The sequence below is a fragment of the Sylvia atricapilla genome, chromosome 2 (genome assembly GCF_009819655.1).
Source record: "Sylvia atricapilla isolate bSylAtr1 chromosome 2, bSylAtr1.pri, whole genome shotgun sequence".
NCBI classification, from domain to species: domain Eukaryota; kingdom Metazoa; phylum Chordata; class Aves; order Passeriformes; family Sylviidae; genus Sylvia; species Sylvia atricapilla.
The window spans coordinates 21,605,818-21,632,591 of NC_089141.1; the positions used below are offsets into that span (position 1 = coordinate 21,605,818).

At 38.4% G+C, this 26,774-nt stretch overlaps 1 long non-coding RNA gene across 3 annotated transcripts in view; it reads right to left on the reverse strand.

Annotated features, from left to right (window-relative positions):
- LOC136375449 (uncharacterized) overlaps positions 1–26,774 on the reverse strand; it is a 411,577-nt gene that overhangs the window by 320,766 nt on the left and 64,037 nt on the right. The gene's annotated exons all lie outside the window — the stretch shown is intronic.

Consider the following 26,774-nt stretch of genomic DNA (forward strand, 5'->3'; position numbering starts at 1 on the left):
TTGTGCTCAGTGGGGCAGAAAAATCAAACTGTCACCATTCAGTGGTGTAGGGATAGGTGCATGATGATCCAATCACTCTGCTGGCATGCTCAAAGGGCCTGTCCTACAGAAATGTTTTAAGAGGAACCTCCTCTGCCGTAAACAGTCCTATTGCAAGGGAATGGAATAGGACTAGTTTTGATCAAAAACACTAGGCCAAGTCAGCCTGCAAACAAAGCAGGTGTAGAATCCAGGACCCAGCAGTCATCTGCACTGTTCAGTCTGCCCCAGCCAGCCACATGGCCTGTGGCACACTGGCTTTACGTGATCAGCGCCAGGCCAAGTGTTAATTCCATGGGCATCCTCACACCAGCATGAGTGGCACAGTAGCACTGTGACTGATGGTACAGGAGCCACATCACAAGCTGTGCACACAAGAAACTTCTGCTGATACTGCCCTGATGTGACTCACTGGCACTCAAAACACATTATAGATTATTTTCAGATGCAAATTTTAATTTAAAGCTGGCTGAAATGTTAATGAAGTTTTAGCTCTTTTTCAAAGGGGAAAATTCTCTACTGCTTACAAAAATGTTTTCTTTATTTTCCCCTCTGCCTGATCTGCTTCTAGTGACATACAGCAACCAAACCTCATAAAAGAAATTAATCAAGTCTTCATATCTTTTTCCCTTTTCAAGGGAGGAAAGGTTGAGGTGTGTGATATTCAGTGTTTCTAATGTGCACCAAAATGGTGTATTAGAAAACAGTGGAGGAAGGAAATTCCAAAGCCACAGTTCCCCTGATTATCATATCCTATGCTCACAGCTGTATCTTGCTGAAACCACTGAGTTATCATTTTCAGAACCTTATAAGCATGGCTGTGTTATGATGTAAGCTGATTTTAATTGGAGCTGCCACAATCCCACCCTTCCCTCATCTCCTTCCTCTCCCTGTCACATGTCCCCAAGTCCATCCTAGAGCCAGGACTGCGTAAGTGCCTGGTTCAGGGAGCTTTCAGCTGAATGAAGGCTTCTTTCCCATGTGTTTTTAGCCACATCAAACACTCTTTGCAGCTTGAGATCCAGGCAGGAAACTTGGGCATTAGAGCTTGGGAGGAAGCAGAACTGTTCAAGTGGAGGAACAGCAACAGAGCAGCGTCAACACTGATTAGTTTAAGATGCTGTGGACTTATACCTTGCAATGTCTAGGGCTGCTTTGGTATGACACAAGAGAAAGGCTCTTATCACACAGCTGGAAGCTGAAGCAATCACAGCTTTATAGGTAAAAAAGACCCCACCTCACATGCTAACCTAAAATAAACTATTGGGCTACACAGATCATACAGAACAGATGCAATCTGCCTCTTATGAAATATAGCTTGAGATAATGGTGCACTGCCACAATCTGCACCAAGGGCATTTTCCAAGTGGCAGGTTGAATTAGCCTCAAGTGACATGCATTACAGTAACACTTCCCTGAGGCAATAAGGCAAGTTCCCACATTCAAATGGAAAGAATTGAGCATTCTTGCCAAAGGCAAATGATAAAGCTTGTGATTAAGAACCACTGTTACCAGAACATGGTGAAACTCCTGAAAAATCTTTCAAGGACTTCAGAAAACACACCTGGAGATAAAGAGTAGGATTTTTTCTTTACATCTCTACAGTTACCATACTACACATTTCTTTTGCTGCGTTCTGGAGAAGAAACATAAATTCTGTCCTGACTAGAAACTGACTTTGCAACCCTCAGTAGTTTTAAAGCCACTCTGTCCAGACAGTTGTGCAGGATGGGTATCTGGATTTCAGCTGAATACAGAAGACACTGAAGTTGCATTCCTTTTGCTTCCCTACTTGAGGGAATTGGGATATTTTACATCCTACAAGAGAGATCCTTTGGTGGTAAGGAATCACCTAACACCATCATCCACAATATCTTCAGGAGAATTTGTCACTAAGGAAGAGCTTCACTAACCAGTTAGCAACCGCAGGTGATTCAGCAGCTTTGGATATTAAAGCGAGAAAAAGAATCAGTGCAGACACCTCATCCTCACCTGTTTTCATCAGCTCAACAACCAAAGCCCACCTTTTCAGTACTGCAGTTAGAATTTGTACTGCCAAGCTACAACCAGGCCTCAAGGGCAGGACACCAGACCAGGGGTAAAAACTGGTGACTTTTTGGTTCAACAATAGCAAAACATTGCTTTCTAGCATAGGTGAACTGGAAGCAATGGCATCCACACAACCATTTTTTTTCATTCCAGTCTTCTACATGCTCTCAAGATGGTTGCAGTTATTCTATCAACCACGGGCAGCGGTACAGGTTGTTAAACAAACCTATACATGTTCAAGTTAGGCAAGCCCTAGATAAGAGGCTTGGATAGTTTTCCCAACAGGAGATTCCCATTTTCCTTCAATTGCCTTTAAGGTACAGTTACCAGTACAACCCATCAGTGCATATATTCTTCCTGTGGTGTCACTGAATACATTTCTCTGCAGAGTAGCTATCCATTAGAAAGCATGCATACTTAAATATCCACATGATGACATATATGTGCAGGCATACATATAAAACACCTTGGCCAGTAGCTGTTTGATTCAATTAATTTTACTCTTTCCACCTTACAACCAGTGCCCACATCAGTTTTTACTGTCCTTAAAACAACGACAAGAATCTAAAATTTTGAATTATGCCAACATTTGAATACTTTCTATTCAAGTGCTCTTGATCAGTTGAAAAGTGTATTATCACAACACCAGCCTCCAATTTCGCCTTCTTTTTAACAATTCTTCTTGGAGCCTAAAGTAGGTTGAGCAAATCGTTCATCAGATTTTTCCCTTTCCTTTCTTTTATTGTTATATACTCCACTGAATCTGAGAGGTAAAAAATGTAAAAGCTGGTTTAAGCAGAAGAATAATTCAGTGGAAGGAACTCCTATTGCAACAAATTAAGTATGGGCATTTATCAAGTTCCACTTTTTGTACATATGGGTGGGATTATCCAAAGGAACAAGGGTGTGATTCTCTTTCCACTCAGATTATGGTGAAGAAGTCCAAGCTGAATCAATCAGCAACATATTCAAATCAGTTTTGAGCATTTTTGGAAATCCTCCCCGTTTCCAACCTGCCCAGAAAGTGGGCATAAACAAATATATAAACTTCCACCACCTTGTGTCTTGGAAACAACATCCACAAGCTGCAGCTTGTGCAGCTCTGTCAAGTTAAAGATGCTGCAAGTTTCTTTTTAAACACAAACAATATTTCTGAAGTTCATTCATTCAAACATTCATTTTGATTTGATAAATTATATTAAACACAATTTGCCTCAGCAGCATTTTAGAGCATGACAGCTAGAACATGAGTAGGTCATTTTTACACGGAGCATACAGTCTCCTCAGTTTTGTAGACAGCCTGGATTATGTATGCAGGCCCACACTCCCTGAGATAACAAAATTACCCGGCTTGCACTCCAAGCCAGTCAGAAACTGTGGAATCACAGAGAGCAAAGTCAACCCCGAGCCAATCAGTCCTGCTAAGCAGCTGCTATCTCAGTTGCTTATTAGTTCACCAGTACACTGGCCACGACCAAAGGCTTCAGACGGGCTTACAGTGTGCACAGAACAAAATTGTCTCTGTGCTTTCAAATACTGTAGAAATGCAATCATGAATGAATACTATCAAAGGGTAGAGGTAGGAGAGAAACCTCTTTTAAATTTACCCAAAACATTATTTTTTGAGCACTGAAGAGAAAATCCTTACTCTTGAATACCGTATAATAACAGAACCATGCTGTTTGCTGGCAGAATGCTAAGTTTCATTTTCAGCAGAAAAAAAATTGTATAATAATTTTTCCTGATTTAGATGGGGTTTAGGTCAACCTTAGCTACATACAAATGAATGTTTTGTTCAAATTACAGGGTAATTTTAATTAGGACACCCTGCTAGACATCCTGTTGTTCTATTTAATGGACTTTCTCAATTATGAGAAGAAACACCTCCCCACCCGCCTGCGACTTGAAGGAAAAATTATGCTGAATAAATACACAAAGACAAAAATTATTATTCTGTATTAGATCTTTTTATTTCTGTTAATCTTTATTTGGCAACTGCTGTATCAAAAGGGCAGAGTTCAGAATCCCATCCCCATTAAACACCTGTTTAAAAACCACTTGAAGCACTGGAACCAGCCAAATATGTCCCAATTAAGCAGAAATGTTGGCACTGCTGTCTCGGGTAAGGAACACCCATTGCCATTTGCTCTCATTAGGTTAAACGGGTTTCTCGGGACATAGCTGAATTCCTGATTATGTGCATTGCAAATGGATGGAGAACACCAGAACAATAAAATTTAATTCAGTGTAGCCTTCTGTCCAGTTGTTGAGCACAGGGTTTTGGGAAAAGCAGAAACTGAAGCTTTAAAAAGTGGACAAGAGCTATATTTTCTCAGTATGTATGAGACACGTCATACTTCTTTCAAGAAACTGCCTGGTCAATGTAACAGAAAGAATTGAGTTGGGATTTCTTCTTAAAAATCCTCTCAGATTTAGAGGCCGTTTCATTTTTTTTAAGCATCTGCTCCTCTGTACTTTGCATTAGTTTGATTCACTTACACAGTTTTGTTAGTTAGAAGTACAATACGGTATCTTCTTGTATTCACTTTAGTGTTAAACTGGTCACCAATATCTTAACTTTGTATGTTTATGGTGCAGTGATGGAAAGCAAAGCCCAGACAATAAAAGATTTGTTTGTAGATCAGACTCCATGCTGCAAATTTTCCAAATATTTTTGTCAACTTAAATAAATAAAGGCTCTTCTAGAGAGGCCGACTGCATGGCAAACAGAAGAATCTTGCCTGTCACTCACTTAATCTCTTGACCCCTTTCAAGGATGTGGACATGCTTGCCAGTAAGTGACAAATCAAGTGGTCTTTTACCAAATACTCAACAATACATTTCAGGGTGGTGCCAGTAAAATCAGAGTAGAGTGGTAGTGATTAAAAAGTATGTTTGAAATGGTTCTAATATCCATGCTCAATCCTCTATAATCCTCCTTCATTATCAATTTATTAACTTCCTTTGTTGTCCTTCCTGTCACCCTCCTGTTCTAGTCACTAATATATCTTAGTTTGAAAAGCAGTGTATTCCATAGGCACAAAAAGCCATGCTTCACATAAAATCGATCAGTTATCCATATCCAAGTAACAGATGTATAGTCTCTGAATGGATACCTTCAAATTAAATGTACAAAAAGCAAGGTTCAGCACAATAAACACCACTTCATTGGCAACTCATGGTCAGGATGTTAGCAGACTGAAAAGAACATCTATATATTTTTCTCTTTGCTTATGCCAGATAGGGTCCTTGAGAACATAAATTCTGCTGGTTCTCTACTACCTCTTCTACTTAGTGTAGAATTTACAATTATTTAATGTCTGCATTTCTAAAGTAAACTTTAGTACATGGAAAAAAACCCATTCTAGAAATAAAATATATCAGCTAGCACTTGCTGCTGACCTAAAACTATACTTATTTTCAAGATGACCATAAGAGTGGCAGATGCTTTCTTGTTCTGGCTGGCTACAAATGACACTAAGAAATCCTAAGATAGACACCTGTGTACTTACTATTTTCTTGTTTCCCCCCTACCTCCCCAAATATTTTTGCATACGAACAACATTTTCTAATTTGCTGTTGCTATTTATTTAGATATCCATGGGTGGTATATTCATTGTGGTCTCAAGAACAATTTCCCTTCCATAATCCTACTGATCTTATCAAAGGATGCTAGGTACTCCAAACACCTGAAAAAGATAAAATATTCCATATTTATTCTCCATTATTTAATTCACAAAAAGTCAGGCTTATAGGGAAAGTATTTTAAAATAGTATCCCTAAAAATTGAGAGCCACAGTCCCTGTCTATTTCTTAACTTAAGCCTTGGTAGCTTCTCCTCTCAGAAGTGGTGGCTGACATTTTATTCAGTAGATGATATCTGCAGCTGCAACACTTCCAGACTACAAAGAGTAGCAAAAGCTATCATTACAAATGCATGTTTTTATTGGTAGACATTTTGAGACTAAACAAAAGGGAGTAGGAAAGACAGAGTGTAGATTGGAAGAAAACAAAGTAAGTCCACAAACAAACAAAACACTACAAATCACAACAGGACAAGAGAAAAATCAAGCGGTGACATAATCTTACTGGATTAGTAAAAACAATTCTGTCTTGATTGGAATTCCAATTTTCTTTTTTCCTTTGTAGTTCCATCAGACAACTATTAAAATGTTTAGCTGCACCACTTTCACAATTACAAGTTATACAAGGTAGTTTATCAAGGTATCTAAGCACTCAATGCAAATTAAAAGGTAAAACCAAGAGTATTTTGTACTGTAAAACCAAATAAATAAAGGAAAACATCTCCTGTATACTGCAAAAATACCAAGACAAATTAATTATATACGTTTATACTGATATTTAACTTCCACCAAATAGAAATTGTATTTTGAACCCCAGAGAAGTTGCCTTCAGTAATACCCTTTAAATGCCTGAGCTCAACAAACTACAGAGAGCTGTGGATTAACATGTGCTGGAGCAGAGATGGAATATTCCATGGGAGGAGAGACTTTGCCTACACCCCAAATATCTACAGACAAATCAGAACCTTTCACAGTGTGATGCAAATGCAAGATATAGATTAAAAGGAAGGAGGGAAGGAGCTTCAGAACCCGGAACACTTCATGGAACTAACTTTTAATTCCCCAAACCAGCAATTTTTAAAGCTATTGCAGGAGACAATCAAGTCCCATACATCAGCCAAGGGCAAGACCCTAGAAATAAGTGGTAATACCCAAAAAATGACATGAGAGAGAGAGAGCAAAAAAGCAAGAAGTGAGGTGTGCTGGAATTAAAAATCCAGATACATCCTTATCTCTGGGGCACAGAGGGACAAAATAAAAGGGAGGCACATAAACTTCATGCACAAACTAACAGGAAGTCAGAGGAGGGATACATTTAAAAAATTAACATTGTAATATACCATCTTGTAATATTACATTGAAAACCACACCACTGTGTGTTGCTACTGTATTTGGCCAAGTGCACTACTGTGTTTAATTTGAACTTTGATTACAATAAATCACAGGATACAGAGAGGCAACCAAGTGACTCAAGGTCCCATCTGAAATCTTACCACATTAAAAGTTTGACTGCAGTAGGAACACAGTAACCAAAATCTATGTACACTACACCAGAGGAAGGGAGCAGAACAGAACCTCCCAGGACTCCTTGGTCATTTGTTACACATGAAGAACAGCAACTTTGCCAGCAGTGAGACTGCTAGAGCAGCAGATAAATTTGGTGCTGTCTGCATCAGACAGAGCAAACCATGGGCTGCCCAATTTTCTAAGGAGGGCACAGACGCTCTGCACACCTGAGCACGATTAAATCTTACTGCTTATGAAGAAGAGAGTCAGTTTTGGCAGCGCACTGGCTTGAAGGGGAGGGAAGCAGTTGGAGGGGAAGCATAAACCTGTTTCTACTCACAACCAACAACATTATTGCAGGCACTAGTAATGAGGTGGCTGGGCTAGAAGGGGAAAGGGATGCAGGAGCTGGAGTGCTTTATCAGCTCCAAGACCAATGCTGGTTTTGGCACTTATTTTCACTGTAGTGAGTTACAAACAACAAAAAAAACCCCAACCAAGCAGGTGCTAGCAATCTGAGAGACCACATGCCAGCTACAGCTGCTTCAAAGTGATTCAATTACATCTGCCTGAATAGTCCCAGGACGTTGAATCCACTGAAGGGAACCACAGGTCGAAGCAAGACCCACTCCTTTGGGATCTTAACACCTAACACATTAATTTAAAGTGGAAGCCCTCCCAGCTGAAATGGGAGGAGGGTATTCATACAGGGTCTGAGCCATATGATCACACTCAGACTAGGACAAGATGGAAGACAGCATATTCATCACACTGGGATACACAGTAAGAACCCATTAGAAATAACGCCTCAGAATTTCCCTGAAGCAGTCCGACAGCACTTCCTTGTTTCCCAAAACACTGGGTGCAGTACATTTGCTTGAACATGCTCTTGGGATTGGGACTTCACTCCAAACCTTGTTTGTACAAAAAGGGGCCAAGCAGCTGGGAAATTCTGGAGTGTAGTGTGTCCTCATTAGCTTCCATCTGCCATCAGAACTCAGCTCATGGCAAGTTTGGCTAAGTCCTGGTGTTCTCAGGTCCAAATCTGGGTCAGTTTTAATTACACTATACAGAATTCAGTGTGCAGTTTTTAAATCCTTATTATACAGCGCAGAAGAACGGGCAGCTCTCCAACTAATCAATTTTTTAAAAGTACATATATAAAAATTTTAAAGCAGGCTAGACAGACAGTGGGTGGAAGAGAAAAAAAATGTATAAGTGAGTACAGGGGTTAGTTAAGAGAACTCTTAGCAAAAGTGGGTCACCAGCAAGTTCTGCTTTAAAACTTCAAAGGAAGGGGAAAAAGGAAAAAACCTCTTCATTTTTTAAGACACTGAAAGTGATGTGCAAGATGTATACAATTCATACTGCTTTTAGAATCAGCATGGGTTACATACAATAATACTGCAGCCAGATTTTTATGAAGGGGAAGATGGATTGTCTTGTGGCTACAGGACCTTAACAGGCACTGGCTGATCTATTCCCATACCTTTAACTGTGTTATTGCCAAGGCTGGGAAAGTCCTTTTTCTCATGGGCAAAGCCTTTAGCTCACAGGTGCAGAAAAGGTATGGTGGTTAAAAGTACAATTCAATGGCATTCTTGAAGGTGACAGGGAAATGCAGGATGCTAGTCTAAATCCCTACCTAATTAATGTGTTTTGGACTACTTCAACTGCTGTTTATTTCCTCTTTTTCTATGCCATCAAATAGCCATCAGCCAGGTCAGGACTTGAAAATAGTTTTTCTTGCCAGGTTGCTGGCAAACAAAATGATAGAGGCACAGATAGCTGCATGTTTTTCACTGAACAGACACTTGGGATAGAATAGCACGCCAAATCTTATCTATGTAAATTGGGCTAAAATCTACTCTCAAAGTCAACAACCAGAATCTGCCCTGTTTAGAATCTTTGTGAGATGCAAGGGAGCAAGTAGAAGTCTTCAGTGACAGCTAACGACATAAAGGTAGCTCAGAAATGGAGAGGGATGATCAAGGAGCAGAGTAAACAGCAATGAAATGATAGATGCTTGTTAGATGAGCATAATATTCTGCCACCTCCTTACACAGAAACTACACCTTCAAAGATTTCCAAGGGGTTTTTTTAACCATTTCCATGAAAAATTCTTGTTAAAGAAAGACATCCCTTCATGCACCTTGTTAGCATTGTCATAGTTTTCATTTCAGAATTACAACATAGCACAAACACAATGAAATCCTTCATTCTCCTTTGTACTTCTTCACTTGGTGGCTAATCCATATCTCTCCAGCTGCTGGATGAACCTAGCACATTCTGACACAGCGTGAAATGCACCACTAACTATTTCAGGATCAACAAAAGCTACAAGGCTGGAGCAACCATTCAATCTTCTTTATTTGAAAGGAAGTTTTTTCTTTACAGTAACCTCCCTCTCTCAGATGTGGCCTCTCCTATCCAAAATTCCATACATTCAACATATTACACAACAATTCAAGCAGAAATTTAAAAAAAAAAAAAAAAAGTTAAAAAACCCCAAAATCCCACCACAGGAACATCACAATCTTAATCTTAGGTATGCAGCAACTTCTCCATTTCAGTACCTAGTACCTAATGAAGGAGGTTTTCTTACCCATACCACCTGACTGGTCTCAAGTTCTATCCCCAGCTGGGCCCACTGGTATTAATTAGGACAATTAGTTTCACCTCTCCAAATAATTGTCAATTTAGTTGAGCTTGGAGAAAAAAAAAGCGAGCTAAAGCCACAGACAGACTGGGCAAGGTGACCTTCAGCCACTGAAGAAGAAAACTACTCCATGCAAATCTGTTTTCTGAGGGTCTGGTTTCTTAGGATAACTTTTTGCTATGAAGTTTCAATGCAGATCAGTAGCAGAGTAAAAGGGAGCAGGAGAACAGTAACACAGCAAACACAAGTAAATTTAGCCCAGACAGTATCACTGTAGCAGAATGATCACAATTCTGCAACAGAAGTGAAATTTCAGTGCTGAGAAGTAGATTATTTTATCTTTTAAAGCACTATTACTGAAGTTAGGCGTGTCTGATGGATATGTGAAGACATGACCCACCAGGGACCAGGCAGAAGGGCCAAGCTGTGAACTACACACAAAGAAGAGTGGAGTGACAATGCTATCTAGTGCTGCATGCCCTCTGAAACACAGAAAAGGAAACTCAGTGATGGAACAGGGTGCCTACTTGGGAAGTCCAAGATGAGAGGACTGTGTAGTTTGGCATGAAAGTTCATCTTCTAATTAATTTTTTAGTTTTAGATCATGTATTGATGTCACTTTATTAGATTATTTTACATTCCTTTTTCTATAGCCTCTCTTCCTTTTCCTCTTCCTCCATTTGACATGCATTAGAATAAACCAAGCCAGAAGGTCAAAGATGTTTCCAAGAGCTAAGGTGGACTTTTCCTAGGCTCTGAGTAAACTTAAAGACCACAAATACGACAACAGGTATCACTCACTACCTGCTGCAGTGGTGGTACCATAGAGCAGAAGGAACATTACCCTTGTAAGTGTCTTCACATATCAGTGTCTAGACATGTGGCAGATGCAGTGTTGGAAATAAGCTCTCTCTCGCTCCCCTCCCAAAACAAACAACAAAAAACCCACCACTAACAACAACAAAACCCAACAAGATGACAGACTACAGGGTGGAAGGAGAGATTCTGCCCATGCTCACAACTCTAGGGGCAGACTTCTTTCCTTCCTCCCTCTAAAATCGTGTTTGCATGCAACCCAAGTTAAAGTCATGGTAACTCTTTGTTTTCAGCCTAGAATGCAGCCACTTCTGACTTGTCTATTGTTACTCTGACTGGTCCAAGATGTACCTGCTAGCCCCAAAGCCTCATCAGGGTGCCTATGGAAGAGAAGATTGTCTGGTATTTCCGGAACAATCCACGCTGTCCTTGTGTAGCAAGACTCCCAGTGAAGCACATCATCTTGCTACAATTCTATTCATGAGGCAGCAGTGAAAGATGTGTCATGGCATATGAATGCAGAAATCATCTATAGCAACAAAGCAAGGATGCCATTCTGAGACAGGGGACATTTTATTTTGCAGACTGTTAGAATCCAGGCATGTAAAAAAGCATTGGAGTAATTAAAAGAATGGATTAAAACACTGTGGTCAAAAGTTAGAAATTAAGAGAATCTTCTCAGATATATTTCCACTAGATTTTCAGGCTATTCTGTCCATCTTCCTGTACCTACATGTGGCATCTCACATAATCCTCTTTTTGGGGTCTGTCCTTTCCACTGCATCAGCTGGAATACCTGAGACAACAATATGATTTATAAACAGAATAAGTCTCTCAACTTTATTGTACTTGTCTGCAAGAGCTTTAAGTCATATCCTTAACATTTGAATGTCATTTTTCTATTGCACTTTATTTTTAAGTGGTTGTTTCTGGCATTATACAGTTTATGTAAAATGAAGCAGTACACAAGAAAATGCAACACCTATTCTCATGTGCTTCATAAACATCCAGCCCCTGACTTGTGTGTGCTGTGCAGCACAGTTATTGCCAGCTAACAATATGTTCTAAACTGACAGAGTAAGTCATACAGATCTCATTTTTTTTGAATTTTAGAAACAGTAGAGCCATATTAAAAGGAATTTGCCAAATTACCTGCAGAGAAGGAGGAAACCTGCAATTTTCTCACTGCAGTGATGAGATGGTATCAAGAACAGTGCTAAACAAGGCCAACCAAAAGGACTGCAAATACTTTCCTGAAGAATAATACTTTTGTATATTGTATATTGAGAGTTTTTAATTCCACTAAAGGGATGGCAACTTGCAAGTTTTTTTAGTCCTGCCTGCATGTCAGAAGACAACAAAACCAGCTCACAGACGTACACACATCTCAGTTTATTCCCTTCAATGATTTGATAGCCAAACTAACGTCAGAAGATGAATTCAGAAGGCCCTTTATGGCGAGACAGATTATAAACCAAGTTTAACACAGAAGAGGAAATGACAACAGAAAAACACAGGGACAACCATGAAAAGAAATTTTACAACATAACTGCTTTTGTACAGCAAAATAAGATAAACACCAATTATCACAATTTTCTAGATGAGGAAACAAAAAGCTCTGATCCCAAAATAAATCAAGGGACTCATGCTGAATGTACATGATTATGTCATACTCTGGTTTCTATTAATTTTATCACATTTACCCTCAGTACCTGACAACTAGTGCTTTCTATATTCAGATAAAGAAGACAACAACAACAGAAAAGCAGTGAAGCATGTATTTGGAGCACGATTCAAATGAAAACTACCATGCCCACATCACATCCCTCTGCAGATCAGCAGACAGGCTCAAGAGCACGTCCCTGACTTTAGCCAGGGCAGTTACTCACTATACCTGTGGGCAGGACAAATGAGAAGTCTTGCTGCCTTGCACTAAATCTTTCCAGTTGCTGGCAAAACACTGGCCAAGCATTTTCTGAGCAAGCAGTTATATATATATTATACATACATACATACATATATATATATATATTTGTTACATCATCTTTTCATTAAGTGGTCCTTGATGAGCTTTTATTTTTTTTTTTTCATCAGTGTATCTAAGTTCCTTAGTAGCTAGGCTTTCTTCTGCTTTTTCTCCAACTTGGGGTACTGACTTCCATTGTCAATATTAGCACTTAGCACTGTGTGTCTAAAGGCGATTTTCTGGAGCTGCAGTAAAGAGGTTAGTCTGTAGATCACTCCTTCTTGGTTAAAACTGCATAGAGTGTAAACAGATCTCAAGACAATGGCAGATCTGTTTCCACCTCATGATGTAAATTTCAACAGACTGTAAGGATGTAAGGATGCTGTAGCTCTGTGGTTTGTTTAACTAGATTTATCACATACTAACTCCTGTTACAAGAGCAAAGAGATGGTTTATTGAGCCAAGAGGCACAAACGGAGTAGATTTGAAGATGAAATGGTCTGAATTTGCAGTCAAACAGTGTGACTGCATCTGCTGCTTGGATGCTGCCTAAATAGGCCAAGATCAAGGTTGTAAGGATTGATTTGATCCTGATCCCTCAAGGTAAACAAGACCCAGAAAGCAAAGCTCATAATAAAATTTAAAATTATCCAATGAAGTCACCTTGTATTTCCCCACAGTAATGCACATAAAATGTATGCATGTGTCTTTGTGCACACTTTTACACTCAGATTCATCTTATCTCCTGCATTTCTATGTTCCGCCATTGCAAATACACTCTGAAAGAACAAAATTGCTGGAGGAAAATAGCACCCATTGGAGCAGAGAACCTTTGTGCCGCCGTTCCCCTTTCCTAATCAGAAAGCAACGATTCACACCTCCTTGCCTCACCTCCCTGCCCCTTTACCAAGGAGGAACTCACCTTACATCCCTAAAATGCTTTCCTTGGCCAAGTCTGCAACCCCAGGCAACCCAGCCTCGACTGCAGGCAGCAAAGGCGGCGAGCTCAGCTCAGAGTTTGACATGCTTGGTGCATGTCACATAACACGAGCAACCTGCTAACGAGCTGCTTCGTGCTCTCTCAAAGTCACAGCTGCCAGCAACAATTGAGCAAGTGCAGCCTAGCTTTTCAGGATTCCTGCCTGTTGCCCAGGAACCACACAAAGCACTGGAGATTTTAAACAGGTGCAAACAGTGCTTTTCTCCCATGCCCAGACTGCACAGCCTCTGCAACAGCAACACAAGAAGAAGAAGCAGAAAGCAGGAAACGAACTTCCAAAATGCGGTCATAGTTCCTACTGATAATGCAACACTTTGAGGACCTGTGAAAAACAGGTTGTACATAAGCAGAAGCAAGAAGGCTTGCCAGGCTTGCCTTCATGAAACCTGCTTTTCCCAGAAATATACAACCGTATTGTAATTCTGGTTACACATTCTTTTAAATTTGTCAGTGTTTCTCACCTGCGAAATATTTTGTTAATTTAAGAGGTAACGTTTTTGAACAAGCGATGATTCAGAACGCGTAATGAGCACCAAAAATAAATTAAATGGGTGTATTTTAAAGCTTACTTTTGTAATAATTTGATAGCTGCATGGGATTTTTTAATGCACAAAACTGTCTTTCAAATAAGTGTCTTAGAAAGCATAATACAAATCGCGTACATTATCTAATTGTGTGTATGTACAGAAATTCTACATGTACCATCTGTCTACAGCTCATTGCTTAACATTATAACCTTGTACATACCCGGCTCAGTGCATAGGTGGTACCGTAGGTAAACACAAATTGTATCTCCTGAACTGAAAATCTGTGAGTCAACTTTTCACAGGCTCGTTAGAAAAGACAGCACTACCTCCAGAACGGTTTGTTTTGTCAATATTGCCTACGCTGTGTTAAGGTCATCAGTACGAGTTTGTTATTAGCCACGTTCCCACACTGGTAATCAGGCAAATTCCTGTTCATTTCAGGCAGAATCTTGCCTGGATTGGAAGGGAGCAGGAACTGGTCAAGGCCACTAACCAGATGGCCATTGGGATCTGGCGTTCCCATGTGGGATCAGCTGCTCTACCTGCTACTTACAAGCCCACTCACGAGCCCAGGCACAGGTCACACCTTGAGCAAGGCTCTTCTGCTGTTGCTTCCCTTCAGAAATGTAATGTTACGATGCTGACATGCATGCTACAGGCTCTTGCCTAAACTGAAAGCACTCAGATTGGTTTTACCTTCCCTTTTGGATCCAGCTTTTCACTTGGATGTGAGGCTGAAAAGGCTAAAGGGTTCTCTTGTACAGACGCCAACAAAAACAAAGGTAAACTTAGAATTTTCATTAACTGTAAATTACAAGAGCAAACAGAAATAAGGATTGATGTGAGCAACAGGGAATGCTAAAGCTTCACCAAATGTAATGTGTAATGCTTCAACCCAAACATATTTTGGGATGACTGCCAAGAAGATGGGTATAAATGTGGGAGGCTTAGTAGAGTACAGTTTGAGCTAAAATGTGTAAAGTTTTCACTTGTGCTAAGGAAACATTCGTAGCTAGGTAAAAACAAGGCCTTATGAAAAATCCAATTTTACATCTAATCTGAATTTCCCTGGGCAAAGCAACTGCTCTCTTCCTAAACTGATCCTCGAGATAGCTGGCAGTAGCATATAATTATTATGGATAGTATTGCCATAGGCTAGGCACTAGTTGAATATTGTAAATTATAGAGGTGTCTCATCCAGCATTACATGGTTTGACGTATTCATCTAAACCTGAATTGGAATTACTCATCATGATGCTTTTGTTATTTGGTGGTCCAATGACATCTGTACAACCAGGAGACAGAAGCATTGGCTCTGTCTAACAAGTTTTCTTGTGCTATCTTAGCTTGCACTGTTATATGTTAGCTCTTATGACCTAGAAACTCCTAGTGGTGAAGGATAAAATATCCTAATCATCAGAGTTTCTCCAGTGAAGAACAGTTACAGTATCCTACATGTTTTTGGGGCTGTAGGGGAAAGGGTGCTAAATAACCCAAAGAATCTCAATTTGCTGCTGAACATCCCCCAGCAGAAAAAGGCCTATGTAGTTGAGGTTTGGTTGTCTACTGTCAGAGCTTTGCTCAGCAGTAAGAGTAGGAGGTTCTTCTAGCTCTACTAGAAGACTAGTTCATGAACTAAGATTTAAATTTACTTTCAGTGATATAAACAATGAATAATTCTAGTAAAGGCAAGGCTGGAGAGTAAAAGGCTATAAATGTTATAGAAATTTTCAACACAGGCTCATTTCTCAGCTTTTCTAAAGCTACTTTCTTTTGAGTTGATAGAGCAATTATTTCAGGAAAAAAAAGTCAGTGTTAGTAAAGCTTTTTACCTTTTGTTTTTACATAGACTTCAGATAGGTTATACAGTAATGAAGGTCCAAGAAGGTATTTTATTGGTTATCACTTCAGCTTTATTCATCTGATTAGTTCTAAAATACTTAGATAGCAACACAAGTTAGTTCATGTTTCTCCATGTTAATGCAGGGCATATCCTTCCCTCTCTGTGCCTGAGATGATGCATTTCTTAGGTTTTCCAGATCTGCAGCTGACAGATACTGACAAGCTTTGGATTCCACTTTATGCATCTCCAGTTCCACAGACGTAAGAAGTTCCTATTGGAACACAGTACAGGAATCATATTAACAATACTCAAAGCATCCCAATACCTTGCAAATAAACATCACCCTCTGATAAAGAGGTGGTTACAACAGGAACTTATCCCAACTAAAAGAGAAAAAATTCTGGAAAGATACCACCTACTCATTCCATTGTTCCACGTGCAGATATATTCATCTGGAAGGGCCAAAGGTGACAAGTAACCCTAGGAATATATGCACATAATGTACATAATGCTACTTGTCACTGTATGTAATAAGGCAGCCTCCAGTGGCAGGGGAAACTGTGTCCTTCCATTCAGTGGAGAATGTCTTCCCTAAGGCGGACATCAGCATGAGAATGATAAGAGCATTTAGGAAGGACTCAAGTGTAAATGCAGCTCAGATTTGTTTCTAATGGCTTAGTAGCAGATGAAGACATTTCTTAGGTTGTCCAAGAACAGAAAGTACCCTACAGAAGAGTGCAATAAAGTTTGATGACAACAGTGATTCAACAAACTCTCTTTAAACTCTAGGTAAGGCTCCTTGACATTATGGAACAGGCCAGGATTCACTATTTTGGCAACAACTGTAGGATGAAGCTACGCCCTCTGTAAAGTTAAACTTTCCTTCAAATTGTATCAAGTGTGTGCACCTCAGCAAATCTGTAAAGAGCCTGAAAAAAGAACATATCCTCTCCTGCAGTGACTCCTGCAAAATAAGAATCTGAATTAACCAAGTCTTCACTGGTGCCAGCCAGACCACAAAGTGTAGCATCAACACTGTGCTTGTAAGGCAAAAGCTATTGTAATTTTAAAAGAATATCAACTATACATTGTGCCCCAGAAATACTATAACCTGACTTCAAATTTCTAACAAACTATGTCTTCTTGCACTCCTACATAATACCAGAATAAGAAACATTGAATTACTTTCTAAGAGATATTTACAAAACTCTGGGATATTCTAAGCAGATACAAGCTAATATTATTATGCTGAATAGCAGAACAAGCTGCCCTCCATCCACAGCACCATGCAGGCTGTCATTTTTGTAGTTAGGATGCATTTTGCAGCAAGACTTAAATGTTCTTTCAAGTGCACTGTACTGTTAGTTGTTGTCACAATTATTTATAACTGGGGACATCTATCTCCTACTAACCTTCTGTTCTGGTCCAATATACAGGAAACAATTCTTAAAGCATTAAAGTACATTTATAAGAATTTAAACTCAGTATTTCTTAGCTAGATTCTGCCCTCTGGTTTTGACTCTAATCCCAGGCAAGTCAAAAATGACATTCAGTCTTCCACCCTATTGTGGGGTTTGTGTGTATGAAAATTTAATTTTGATGAGAGGTCAGGATAGAAGATGAAGATGTTCAGCTAAAGAAAAGGGTTTTCAAAGAGACTTGTAAACATGAGACGCAGAGTTGCATTTCTTTTTAAAATGTATCATAAAGATACTGTAGCATTCTTTTAAACACTGAGAAGCAGCAGAATAGTGCATGAAACACTCAATGCCAGGAAAGAATCCATCCCTATTTTAGCTATGAATTATCCTGCAACCTTGAGAAAATTACTTAACTGTTCCGTGTTTCAGGTTATGCATCTATCAAATGGGGACAATGATACTTCGTAAAACCACTCTAAGATTCTTTTAAAAATGTATAGAATTTGGAAACTTGTAAAGCACATGCAATTTCTAAAAAAAAACCCCACCGAGAATATAAGAACAAATATTGTTTAAACATTTGTTGCAATATTTTAATACAACTCATACCTTCTCCATAAGTACATTAAAATATTCTCAAGAGTTTATATGTACTGTTTACAATTACCAGCATATGGGATTTGAAGATATCACATGCTTTAAGTTTAAACTTCCAACTGTTGGTTGAAATACAAATATTTCCAAGGAGCTCAGTAGGCAATAGACTGGGTCCTGTACTTTTTTTCCTAAGACAGGCAACCATCCTCCAGCTGAGGTAGCACTGGATTCTTTGAAACCCACAATAATCAGCAAACTAAAAGAAAAAGAGGTTAACACTGTGTCCTGCCTCCCCAGTACTCTTTTCAGCACCTACATGATACAGATGCCACAGAAGACTCACTCTTACTTTGAAGTGCAAGAAAATACATCGTGGTAAAAGACTGAGTGTCATTCAAAGCATCCTTTGAAACTTCTTTAGAAACTTAGCTTTGTATCTGGAGAGGTTTTAATGATTAGTTTATTTTTCTGTAGTTTAGAGCACAGAATAGAAAAATCATTACGTGTTTAAAATTCAACAAACTTTGCAGGCTTTAGATATTCAAATACCTCTACTTCTGAAAGTTTATCCCACTTAAATGTGTATTTGTAGTCCAGGGCGTGGCTGGACATAATATTGAAGGTCACCAATCAGTTTGTTACATTTTTAAGACAGGTATTTCAGTGCAAAAGAGAAGTGTTTCCTCAACTTTGTATAACAAGACTAGATCACAGAGTTTCTCAAATAACCTACATTACAGATGGGACCAAACATGGAAACTGCCAGGCCCCAAAAGATTATATTCAAAAGATCTGAACATTGTTAACAATCAAAAACAAGTTATCAGAACTGGGGAGGGCTCACAAGTTTAGAGACAGCACTCATTATCAACCAAATGCTACAGTAGTCATATTTATGAGGGAGAAAGAATTCGGGGAGATTCTGCAACCATTTAATCTTTAATAAGTATTTCATTCACTAACTTTGTAATACAGAGAAGAGAATTTCTATCCTTCAAGTTATTCAATCATATTTATAGCAGATAAAAATTTACAGGTATTACGTTAGGTACAGTTACGTTATCTCCAAGTAAAAAAATGACATACATAGTTGAATACAAAGACAGCAAACTGGATTTTTTTATTCTTATCAAGATTAACATAATACTTGAATGCAAACAGGACAGCTAGATAAGAATTACAAAGGACATGAAATTCCTCTCATTTTTAGGTGTGATTAAGAAGCAACACCAGAAATACAGGACAAAGGAAAAAAACACGGTCATCCAAATTAAAATTATGTTGAAAAACATACATGGCCCAGAATCTGTGTAGACCTCTGAAGAGAGACTGCCAGCTAGAAGAACAGGAGTGAGGTGGGATGCTCTCAGATATTTAAGAGCACAGTGCGTGGAACACAGTGCAAGAGCACAAATGTGCCCGCAGAGGCTGTGCTAGAGCTTCAAATATCTCCAGCTCAAGTGACTAATGTGAATGTGCAAAGAGACAACCACTTCAAGCAGAACTTTTTACTGATTAAGTCACTACTATAAATCTCAATATGTTCCCTGCCATATTGGCAGCCTGTCTCCCTTTTCCTTTTAACTGTGGGCCAGATCCTCAGCTGGTATAAGTTGGCATCGCATTTTGTTGCCTTCAGTGGAGCTAAGCCAATTGATGCCATCTGAGCATCTGATATTATATTTCTGTAGCAGTTAAAAAATGATACAGAGGCATTAATTACTACATAGTCATGTCTCATAACCTCATGGCAGGGGTGGAAAGACTTCTCATTTATAGTCACCAGTCAACATACAGGGTGGAAGGGTCAATTGGTCATTCCATGCTCAGTTTGATGGCTGGAAAGCTACTAGTCATTCCAAACACAGAAAAAACCACTTTTCATTTTCCTATGTGAATTAAATACTTAAATTTTGTTAACTCACAGGCATGTAGTAGCTACTCTATGTCCTTAAAGCACCATAATCCACTGCATCAAAAATGTAATGGATCTGACATGCAGAAGAACAGGCAACTAGAGCAGACAAAAACTCATTTAACTGTGAAACTCAAGCCCCGTTGCCAATAGTAGATGCTAAGGGAAAGAGCGGAAGAACACTTTCATCTGTAAGCATTCTGCTACAGTCTAACAGCACATCAGAGATGCAGGCACAGAAAGTCTCCACTTTTGATAAGAGAGAAAGTGGTCAGGTTTTTTTTTTTTTGGTTTTTTTTTTTTTTTTTTTGTTTCAGCAAAGGGAAAAATGAAGCAAAGGGCTAATTACAGACAACTGCATTTAGTTTGGACTATCTCTTACAATGACCTGACATTCATAGTTTATACCTTTTGTGTAAAAGGCCAATACGTTCCATGTCACTGCAGAAGGAAATAATCTTAACAGAAAATTGCAACACCCAAATAAAATCCTTTTTCTCCAATGAAATAACATTTCCTGTTTTCTACCCAATGCAAAAAAAGTGTAAGCTGGGACTCCAAAGAACCAGGGTGGGCTCAGACACTTGGATATCCAGTAGAAGCAATGATGACTTGCATCAACATTTTAGAGGCAGCAAAATGTTCACTAACTCACATAGCTTAATGAGGGTTAATGTCTGTGTATTTGAGGGAGGGCTAAAGAGGGAGTTAGTCTGTGGCCCTGAATCTATCTTGGCCTACCTTCATTTGCATTTTTTGCCCTTCCCAGTATTTCCTCTCATATATAATTATCTCCTCAGCTCCCAAGTTATTTTGCTTTAAGCACTTCATAGCCCCAACACTCAACATTGAGATCTTGCATTAAACAACAGATTGCCATCTTTGTCTTTAAATGGGTACTAACCTATCAGACAAAAACCTTAATTCTCCATCTTCTTACTAGTATTTGCATGGTAAAGCAGCATGCACATTCCTAATAGGCTTCCAAATGGGGGATTGGAAGTAGGCAGATCCATTCTACAGGTAAATGTATAATCAGTGGCGTTAGGTTGGCTGAAGCCTATGTCCCAAAATACAGAAGGTTTGCTATGGATATAATGTAATTGCCCAACAACAAGCAAAGGCCAAAACATGGGAAGATAAACCCATGGCTGACTTTAAGAGGTGTTTTACTTGCATAAAGACAATGAAATTCAGGGCTTCAGCCACAAAAGAGCAGAGCTATTGAAAAACAGAAACAGAGAAGGAGACATTAGAGAACACAATTTATGGGGGAAGGATAAGAATAAACAGGAAAATAAGAATAAATAGGAAACAGGAGAAGCAAGGAACTGCAGGTTTCAAAACATGGTATTTAACATGCCAAAAGAAGTAGCTGAATCTACTGATATTTATTAGGAAAATGCCAAGATGCCTGTGAAGTGTCCTCACAGCCACATACTTTTGCTGTTAGGTTTGATTTGAGGACAATGACATAAGCTCTGCTACTGACATTCTAGAGAGCATTCCACTGGGAACAACTTCTGATGGAGAAATTATGGACTTTTTCTCAGACTTGAGTGTATCTGAATAAAGGTTTGAGACCTATTATGTACCCAGTAGCAAATGGAAGAGTATTTAAAACAGACACATTCTGCCTAACTCAAATAAATTTGCAGAAGTTGATTAACAATATGACTTAAATTCATATGAAAAGTATCATCCATCTTTTAAAGCTCGGCCTCCTATTTCTATATTGTACTCGGCAGAAATATGTCCATTTGCAGTCATTTTGTCTTAAGTCAGTCATGGGATCCTCTGTCCTGATAGCGATGAAAATTATAATCTTCAAATACTTAATTCAACTATTATTTAAGAAATATTTCTTAAATGAGACACTCCTTTCACAAAAGAATGTTCACAAAATATATTACTTAATTAAAAAATAAGGATTTTCTATGTCTAAATTTTATAACAATCTAAAAGTGTGTTCAGCTATCCTTTCCACAGGGGAAGAAAGTAAGTAGGAATTTCTGCCTGACAGAAATCCTGCAAGTGACAAAGCTCCTAATTTTGACTTCAGTGTAAATTTTGCCTCAGCATGAATTCACAGGATTTTGCCAATGCTTTGCAGAGGTAACTGGGTTTCAAGTTTGTTATTGCTTAAATAATTCTTTAGCTAGAAGCCTAAGAGCCCTTAGAAGAACGGGAGGGAATGAGTTTGACAAGAGATCAAAGAGATCAATTACTATTGTGCCCACTGGACTTTTCAGAGTCCAGTGGACACCAGCTGGCTGGGCAGAAAATGGGAATTAACATAGCTAAGTTTTAGAATTCTAACATACAAAGTAGAATAGTTTATTTCCTAAAAAAACCCCTCAAAACCTGTTGGAGTTTATATTCTCATTTCTTATGTAATGGAGTTTTCCTAATATTTACTGTTCATCAAAAATACTTGTTTGCAATGTTTCCCTATAAGGCTGATACACCCAAATTCAATTTCTAATCAGAAAAACCATGCAGATTACTAATAGGCCAAATGCTGGAATGCTTGCCCAGGATTTACGCTGTCCACTGTTACAATGTGATTAAGACTCCCCATGACATTCAGCTGATAAGTCTGGAGAAGTCTGGCCAGGCACCTTGACCATCAACAGAAACTTACAGGCTATGCAGCCTCATAACATCCATGTCTTAAGTCTATTTCTCTGTTTTCTATACACTGACCCTTTTTTCTTCCCTTCGAAAAGGAAGAGAACCAGGAAAAAAACAAACAAGCCCATAACAGAGTTGTTCTAAATCTCTCTGAAGAAGCAGACACAACAAATAGCTCCTCAAATCCCAGGTGAGAGCTCCTTGCTGCAGTTGTGTAGTCCTAAACAAGAGAAGTCATGCAAATAAACTTTTTTTTTTTTTTTTTTTTTTTTTTTTTAATGCTGGAACAAACTAGCCTTTAAATTTGTATTTACTCCAGTAAATTGTTCTTGCTTTAACCTGTGATTTTGCTAGCTAGCAATAATTTTGGACTGTTGCTCGGAGGGCATCTCTTTGCTTTGCTAATCACCTGTTATGATGTGTATGTCACTGCAGGATTTAGCCATGTGAATTTTGAAAGCAATTTGCAGCTCTGAAACAATTTTGAAATATTTCTTCAAATTCTATGCTGTCAAAACTCAATGAAACTGCATAAAGCAAATGAAGATAACATCTATAAACACTGCAGCTGGCTACACAAAAAGCTGCAAAGAGTAAGGGTTACCAGAGCAAGAAAACACTGTAAATTACTAAGCATTGTTTCTTGAAGCAGAATACCCATACCTGGGAACTACCCATTCCTACCTATACTTCACAGGGGCAAATAGCTCTAGAAAACAAAGAGAAACCAAAAAGATAAATTAAACAAATTAACAAACAAACAAGGTACTTGCTGCTTAGAAACTATCTGCAGATATTCACCTAACAAGTTCACTTTTCCCTCCCTTCTTTCAGCAAAATGTGGTACTGTGAGCATTACAAAGATTGAATTCCTTTTCATAAAAAGTTAATACATAGCAGAAGCCAATAATAATTTTCTGTTAAAATACCCACATAATAAGAACACCACTGTGATGGTAGATTTCCACCTTGCACAATAAATACTAGTGTAGTCAAGCTTCTCCTGTGCCTGTGGCTTGGGCAATGCTCTGCTCAGGAAACTCGGGATAAATCTGTCCTTGGATTATTCTGGTGTGAGCTAGCCCAGCAAAAGGGACTTTTATTCTGATATGGCTCAACCAAAAAAAGTACTCAGGACAGATATACAAGCAAAACAGAAAATACCCCATAAACAACAATCACATAATCATTATGTATCTTAATATAAAGAATTTACAGGATTAAGCAGCAACAGCGCTGACACAATCACCCATAATATGGCCTCATCCTGCAAGCCTCTCATCTGAATAATCCTAAGTGTGTGCAGTCCCTTGCAGCAACTATGAAGTTTAGGAAGAAACAGATTAAAAAGCTGAAGCACAGAGCAGCAAGGTGACTCACCTAAAATTCTACAGAAAACAAATAGAAAGTCATAAATTAAACTGATTCTGACTTTTAATCTTGTCTGTGGGACTCAGGATTTCTTCCATGAGAATAAGTACAGTAAAGCAGGAACAACCCCTCCCTTGACATTTTATTATATTTCTATAGTCATCTCAATATACCAGATCAATTGCATTTGAAAATGCAGCCATTAAACCATAAGTAGACCATCTTTGGAGCCTTTGTTTGTCAATTGCATCAAACAACAATTCTTCTGCAGACAAGAAATCAGATTGTATTTTTATAATAATTGCAAGTCATTTCTAGGAGAAAGAGGTAGCAACAATACCCAAGGAAAAAAAAATAACACACTTTTGTGCTTTCCCATCAAAGCCGATAGTGGTAGGGGTTTAAATCAGTCAGAGGCAGCTACGCATGAGAGATTGCACTCTGCAGGCTCTATCAGTCAGAAGTCAAGGATACACGTCCATGATTTATCATACTTTTCATGGTAATTAGCTAGAGTGCCATTTTGCTTCCAGTAGCATCACTCAACTTTCTTTTTTTAATTTGGTCTTTTTTTCCTGCAAATGAATTTACATATTTCTCAGTCTCTCATCCCCTAGTATGTTTTATTTATGAATATAGGCCTTGCTGATGGTAACTTTAATGTGAAGAAAGTAGTAATTAGTGTACCTATCTGCTAAGTTAATCCCTTTCCCACAATGTCTGCAGAGAAGTTTAAGGTAAGTAACAGTTTGCAGTCAATATTAGGTTTAATTATGCTTAATGAGGGGAACTATCTCTGTTTACTAACTGCACCTAGGTGTGCAGCTTCTATATGAGTTTTTCTTCCAACCTCATTCCACACTGTTAATAGTGCCACTGTGCAGGGTACTTGTGGTGCTTTAATCCATAAAAGTTCTCCAGGAGAGCCAAGCAAGTGAGGCACCTGTTACAATACACATTAAGAGGGTGCAGAAGGGCCCTAAAACAATGACAGCTTTGTGTAAGGAAAAAGTTCTTCTCACATTTAGTGGATGCAGGGCACTGGAGAAAAGAAGCCTGAAAGCCCCCAAAAGCTCACAGACATTCCTCAAGGCCTTCCTATTAAAAAATAAAAAATAAAAAAAAAACAAATTAAAATAAAACAAAATAAAGTAAAAGAAATAATTTGTTCCTTGTTTCAGGGATCATCCACTTGAGTATTTCCTGTAGGAGTTACTATGATCTTTTTATCTCATTGAAAGATGTGTTAAGAATTAATATCCTGAATTTGTACAAACAAATGAAGATTTCTAGTTATATTTCACAAGCAGACATCTTCCACAAGTGAAGAGATTCTAGAGGCAACTGAAGATGACACCAACGTTTTCTTAGAACTCCATACCAGCAAGAGGTCAAAAGCAAAGTCTCAGACTGAAACCCAGTTCTACTTCAACAGCTCTGCTAAAGGTTTTAGCATCTATGAAATGTTGTTACTTCAGTCAGTCTTCCTAATGTGAAGATCTAAATTTGAGTTTACTTCAGTACTTTTTGCCGTAACATTTTCCTTTGTGATTTCACATATCATCCCCTTACGAAATTCATGCAGTGGGAATTTTTTAATACATATTTATAACTACCTATGAAAAATATACCTTCCAAAAATCTTTGATTCCCTAGGATGCATAGATTTAGGGGGTTTTGTGTGTGTGCACAAGGGACCAAGTGTGCAGAAGTGCTGAAAAACAAAGCTGTTTGATTTCCAGTAAGAAAGGGAACACGGAAATTGTCCTGTAAATGGAGAGGTTATTTCATTTGATTTTTTTTCAAAGCAGTAAGAATAGAGTTCTGCATTTCATTTGTATCAGAGAAATGTGACATTTCCTCAGACATAGTTTAGGGGTTTTCTTTTTTCCTTTTTTTTTTTTATTATGCCCTAGTGAGCACTCTGCATGAGTCCACACATTCCCTCCTTATTTTTGCCATTGGCAGGACTTCAAGAAAAAACATTTCTGGTTAGAAAATTGAACAAAAAAGCAGAAAAAACTTCTGCTAAATCATGCTTTTTGTTTTTTAAAAAAACCCACCATTTTTACAGTTACTTGACTGTCAAAAGAGAAGTAAGATTTTATTTAAAGGCTAAACTTTATAATTCTACAACTTATACTCAGATCAACTGTACATAGCTTTGACTGTACCGGTTTGAAAATTTAAGCTCAAGGCTTATATGTATTTTTCCTACAATATGCCAAACTAACCCTAACACCCATTTTACCAGATGCTAAAGGAAAGGTTTCTAAAGGAGAAGTGTGATTTTTTAACTGTTTTTCCCTCTCAACGTTCCAAAAAATGTGATCTGAAAATGTAAATACAAGTTTAACTACTACGTAAAACTGTTAATTGCTACATAAGAAGAAAGAAAAGATACATGTTTTCCAAGTGAAAAAATACCTGCTTCCAGTATCTTCTTCCTTTTGCTGTTTAAGACATCAATATTCAGATAAACATGGATTTCATTATGAGATGGAAATTATTTACAGGCACATTTATTCTTTAGAAAATTGATGAGATTTTGTATCCAAGAAGAGAGAAGAAGAGGTCATGCCACTTCTTGAATACAAAATCCAGCATCTTAAAACACTACAGAATGACTCTGAGGATCTGAAAAACTTAAACAACTCATAATTTCAAGGCTAGATTATGGAAACTCTAACTGGAGAATGAAAACAGCACATAATACAACACCAGGAGAGGGCATATTCAAGTTACTTCTCACCTGCTTCTGCCTCTCAGTAGGGACATAAACAAAGCTTGGGTAACTGAACAATAACCTATTTTACTAAAGCACAGCCCGAGGGTTAGAGATGACAG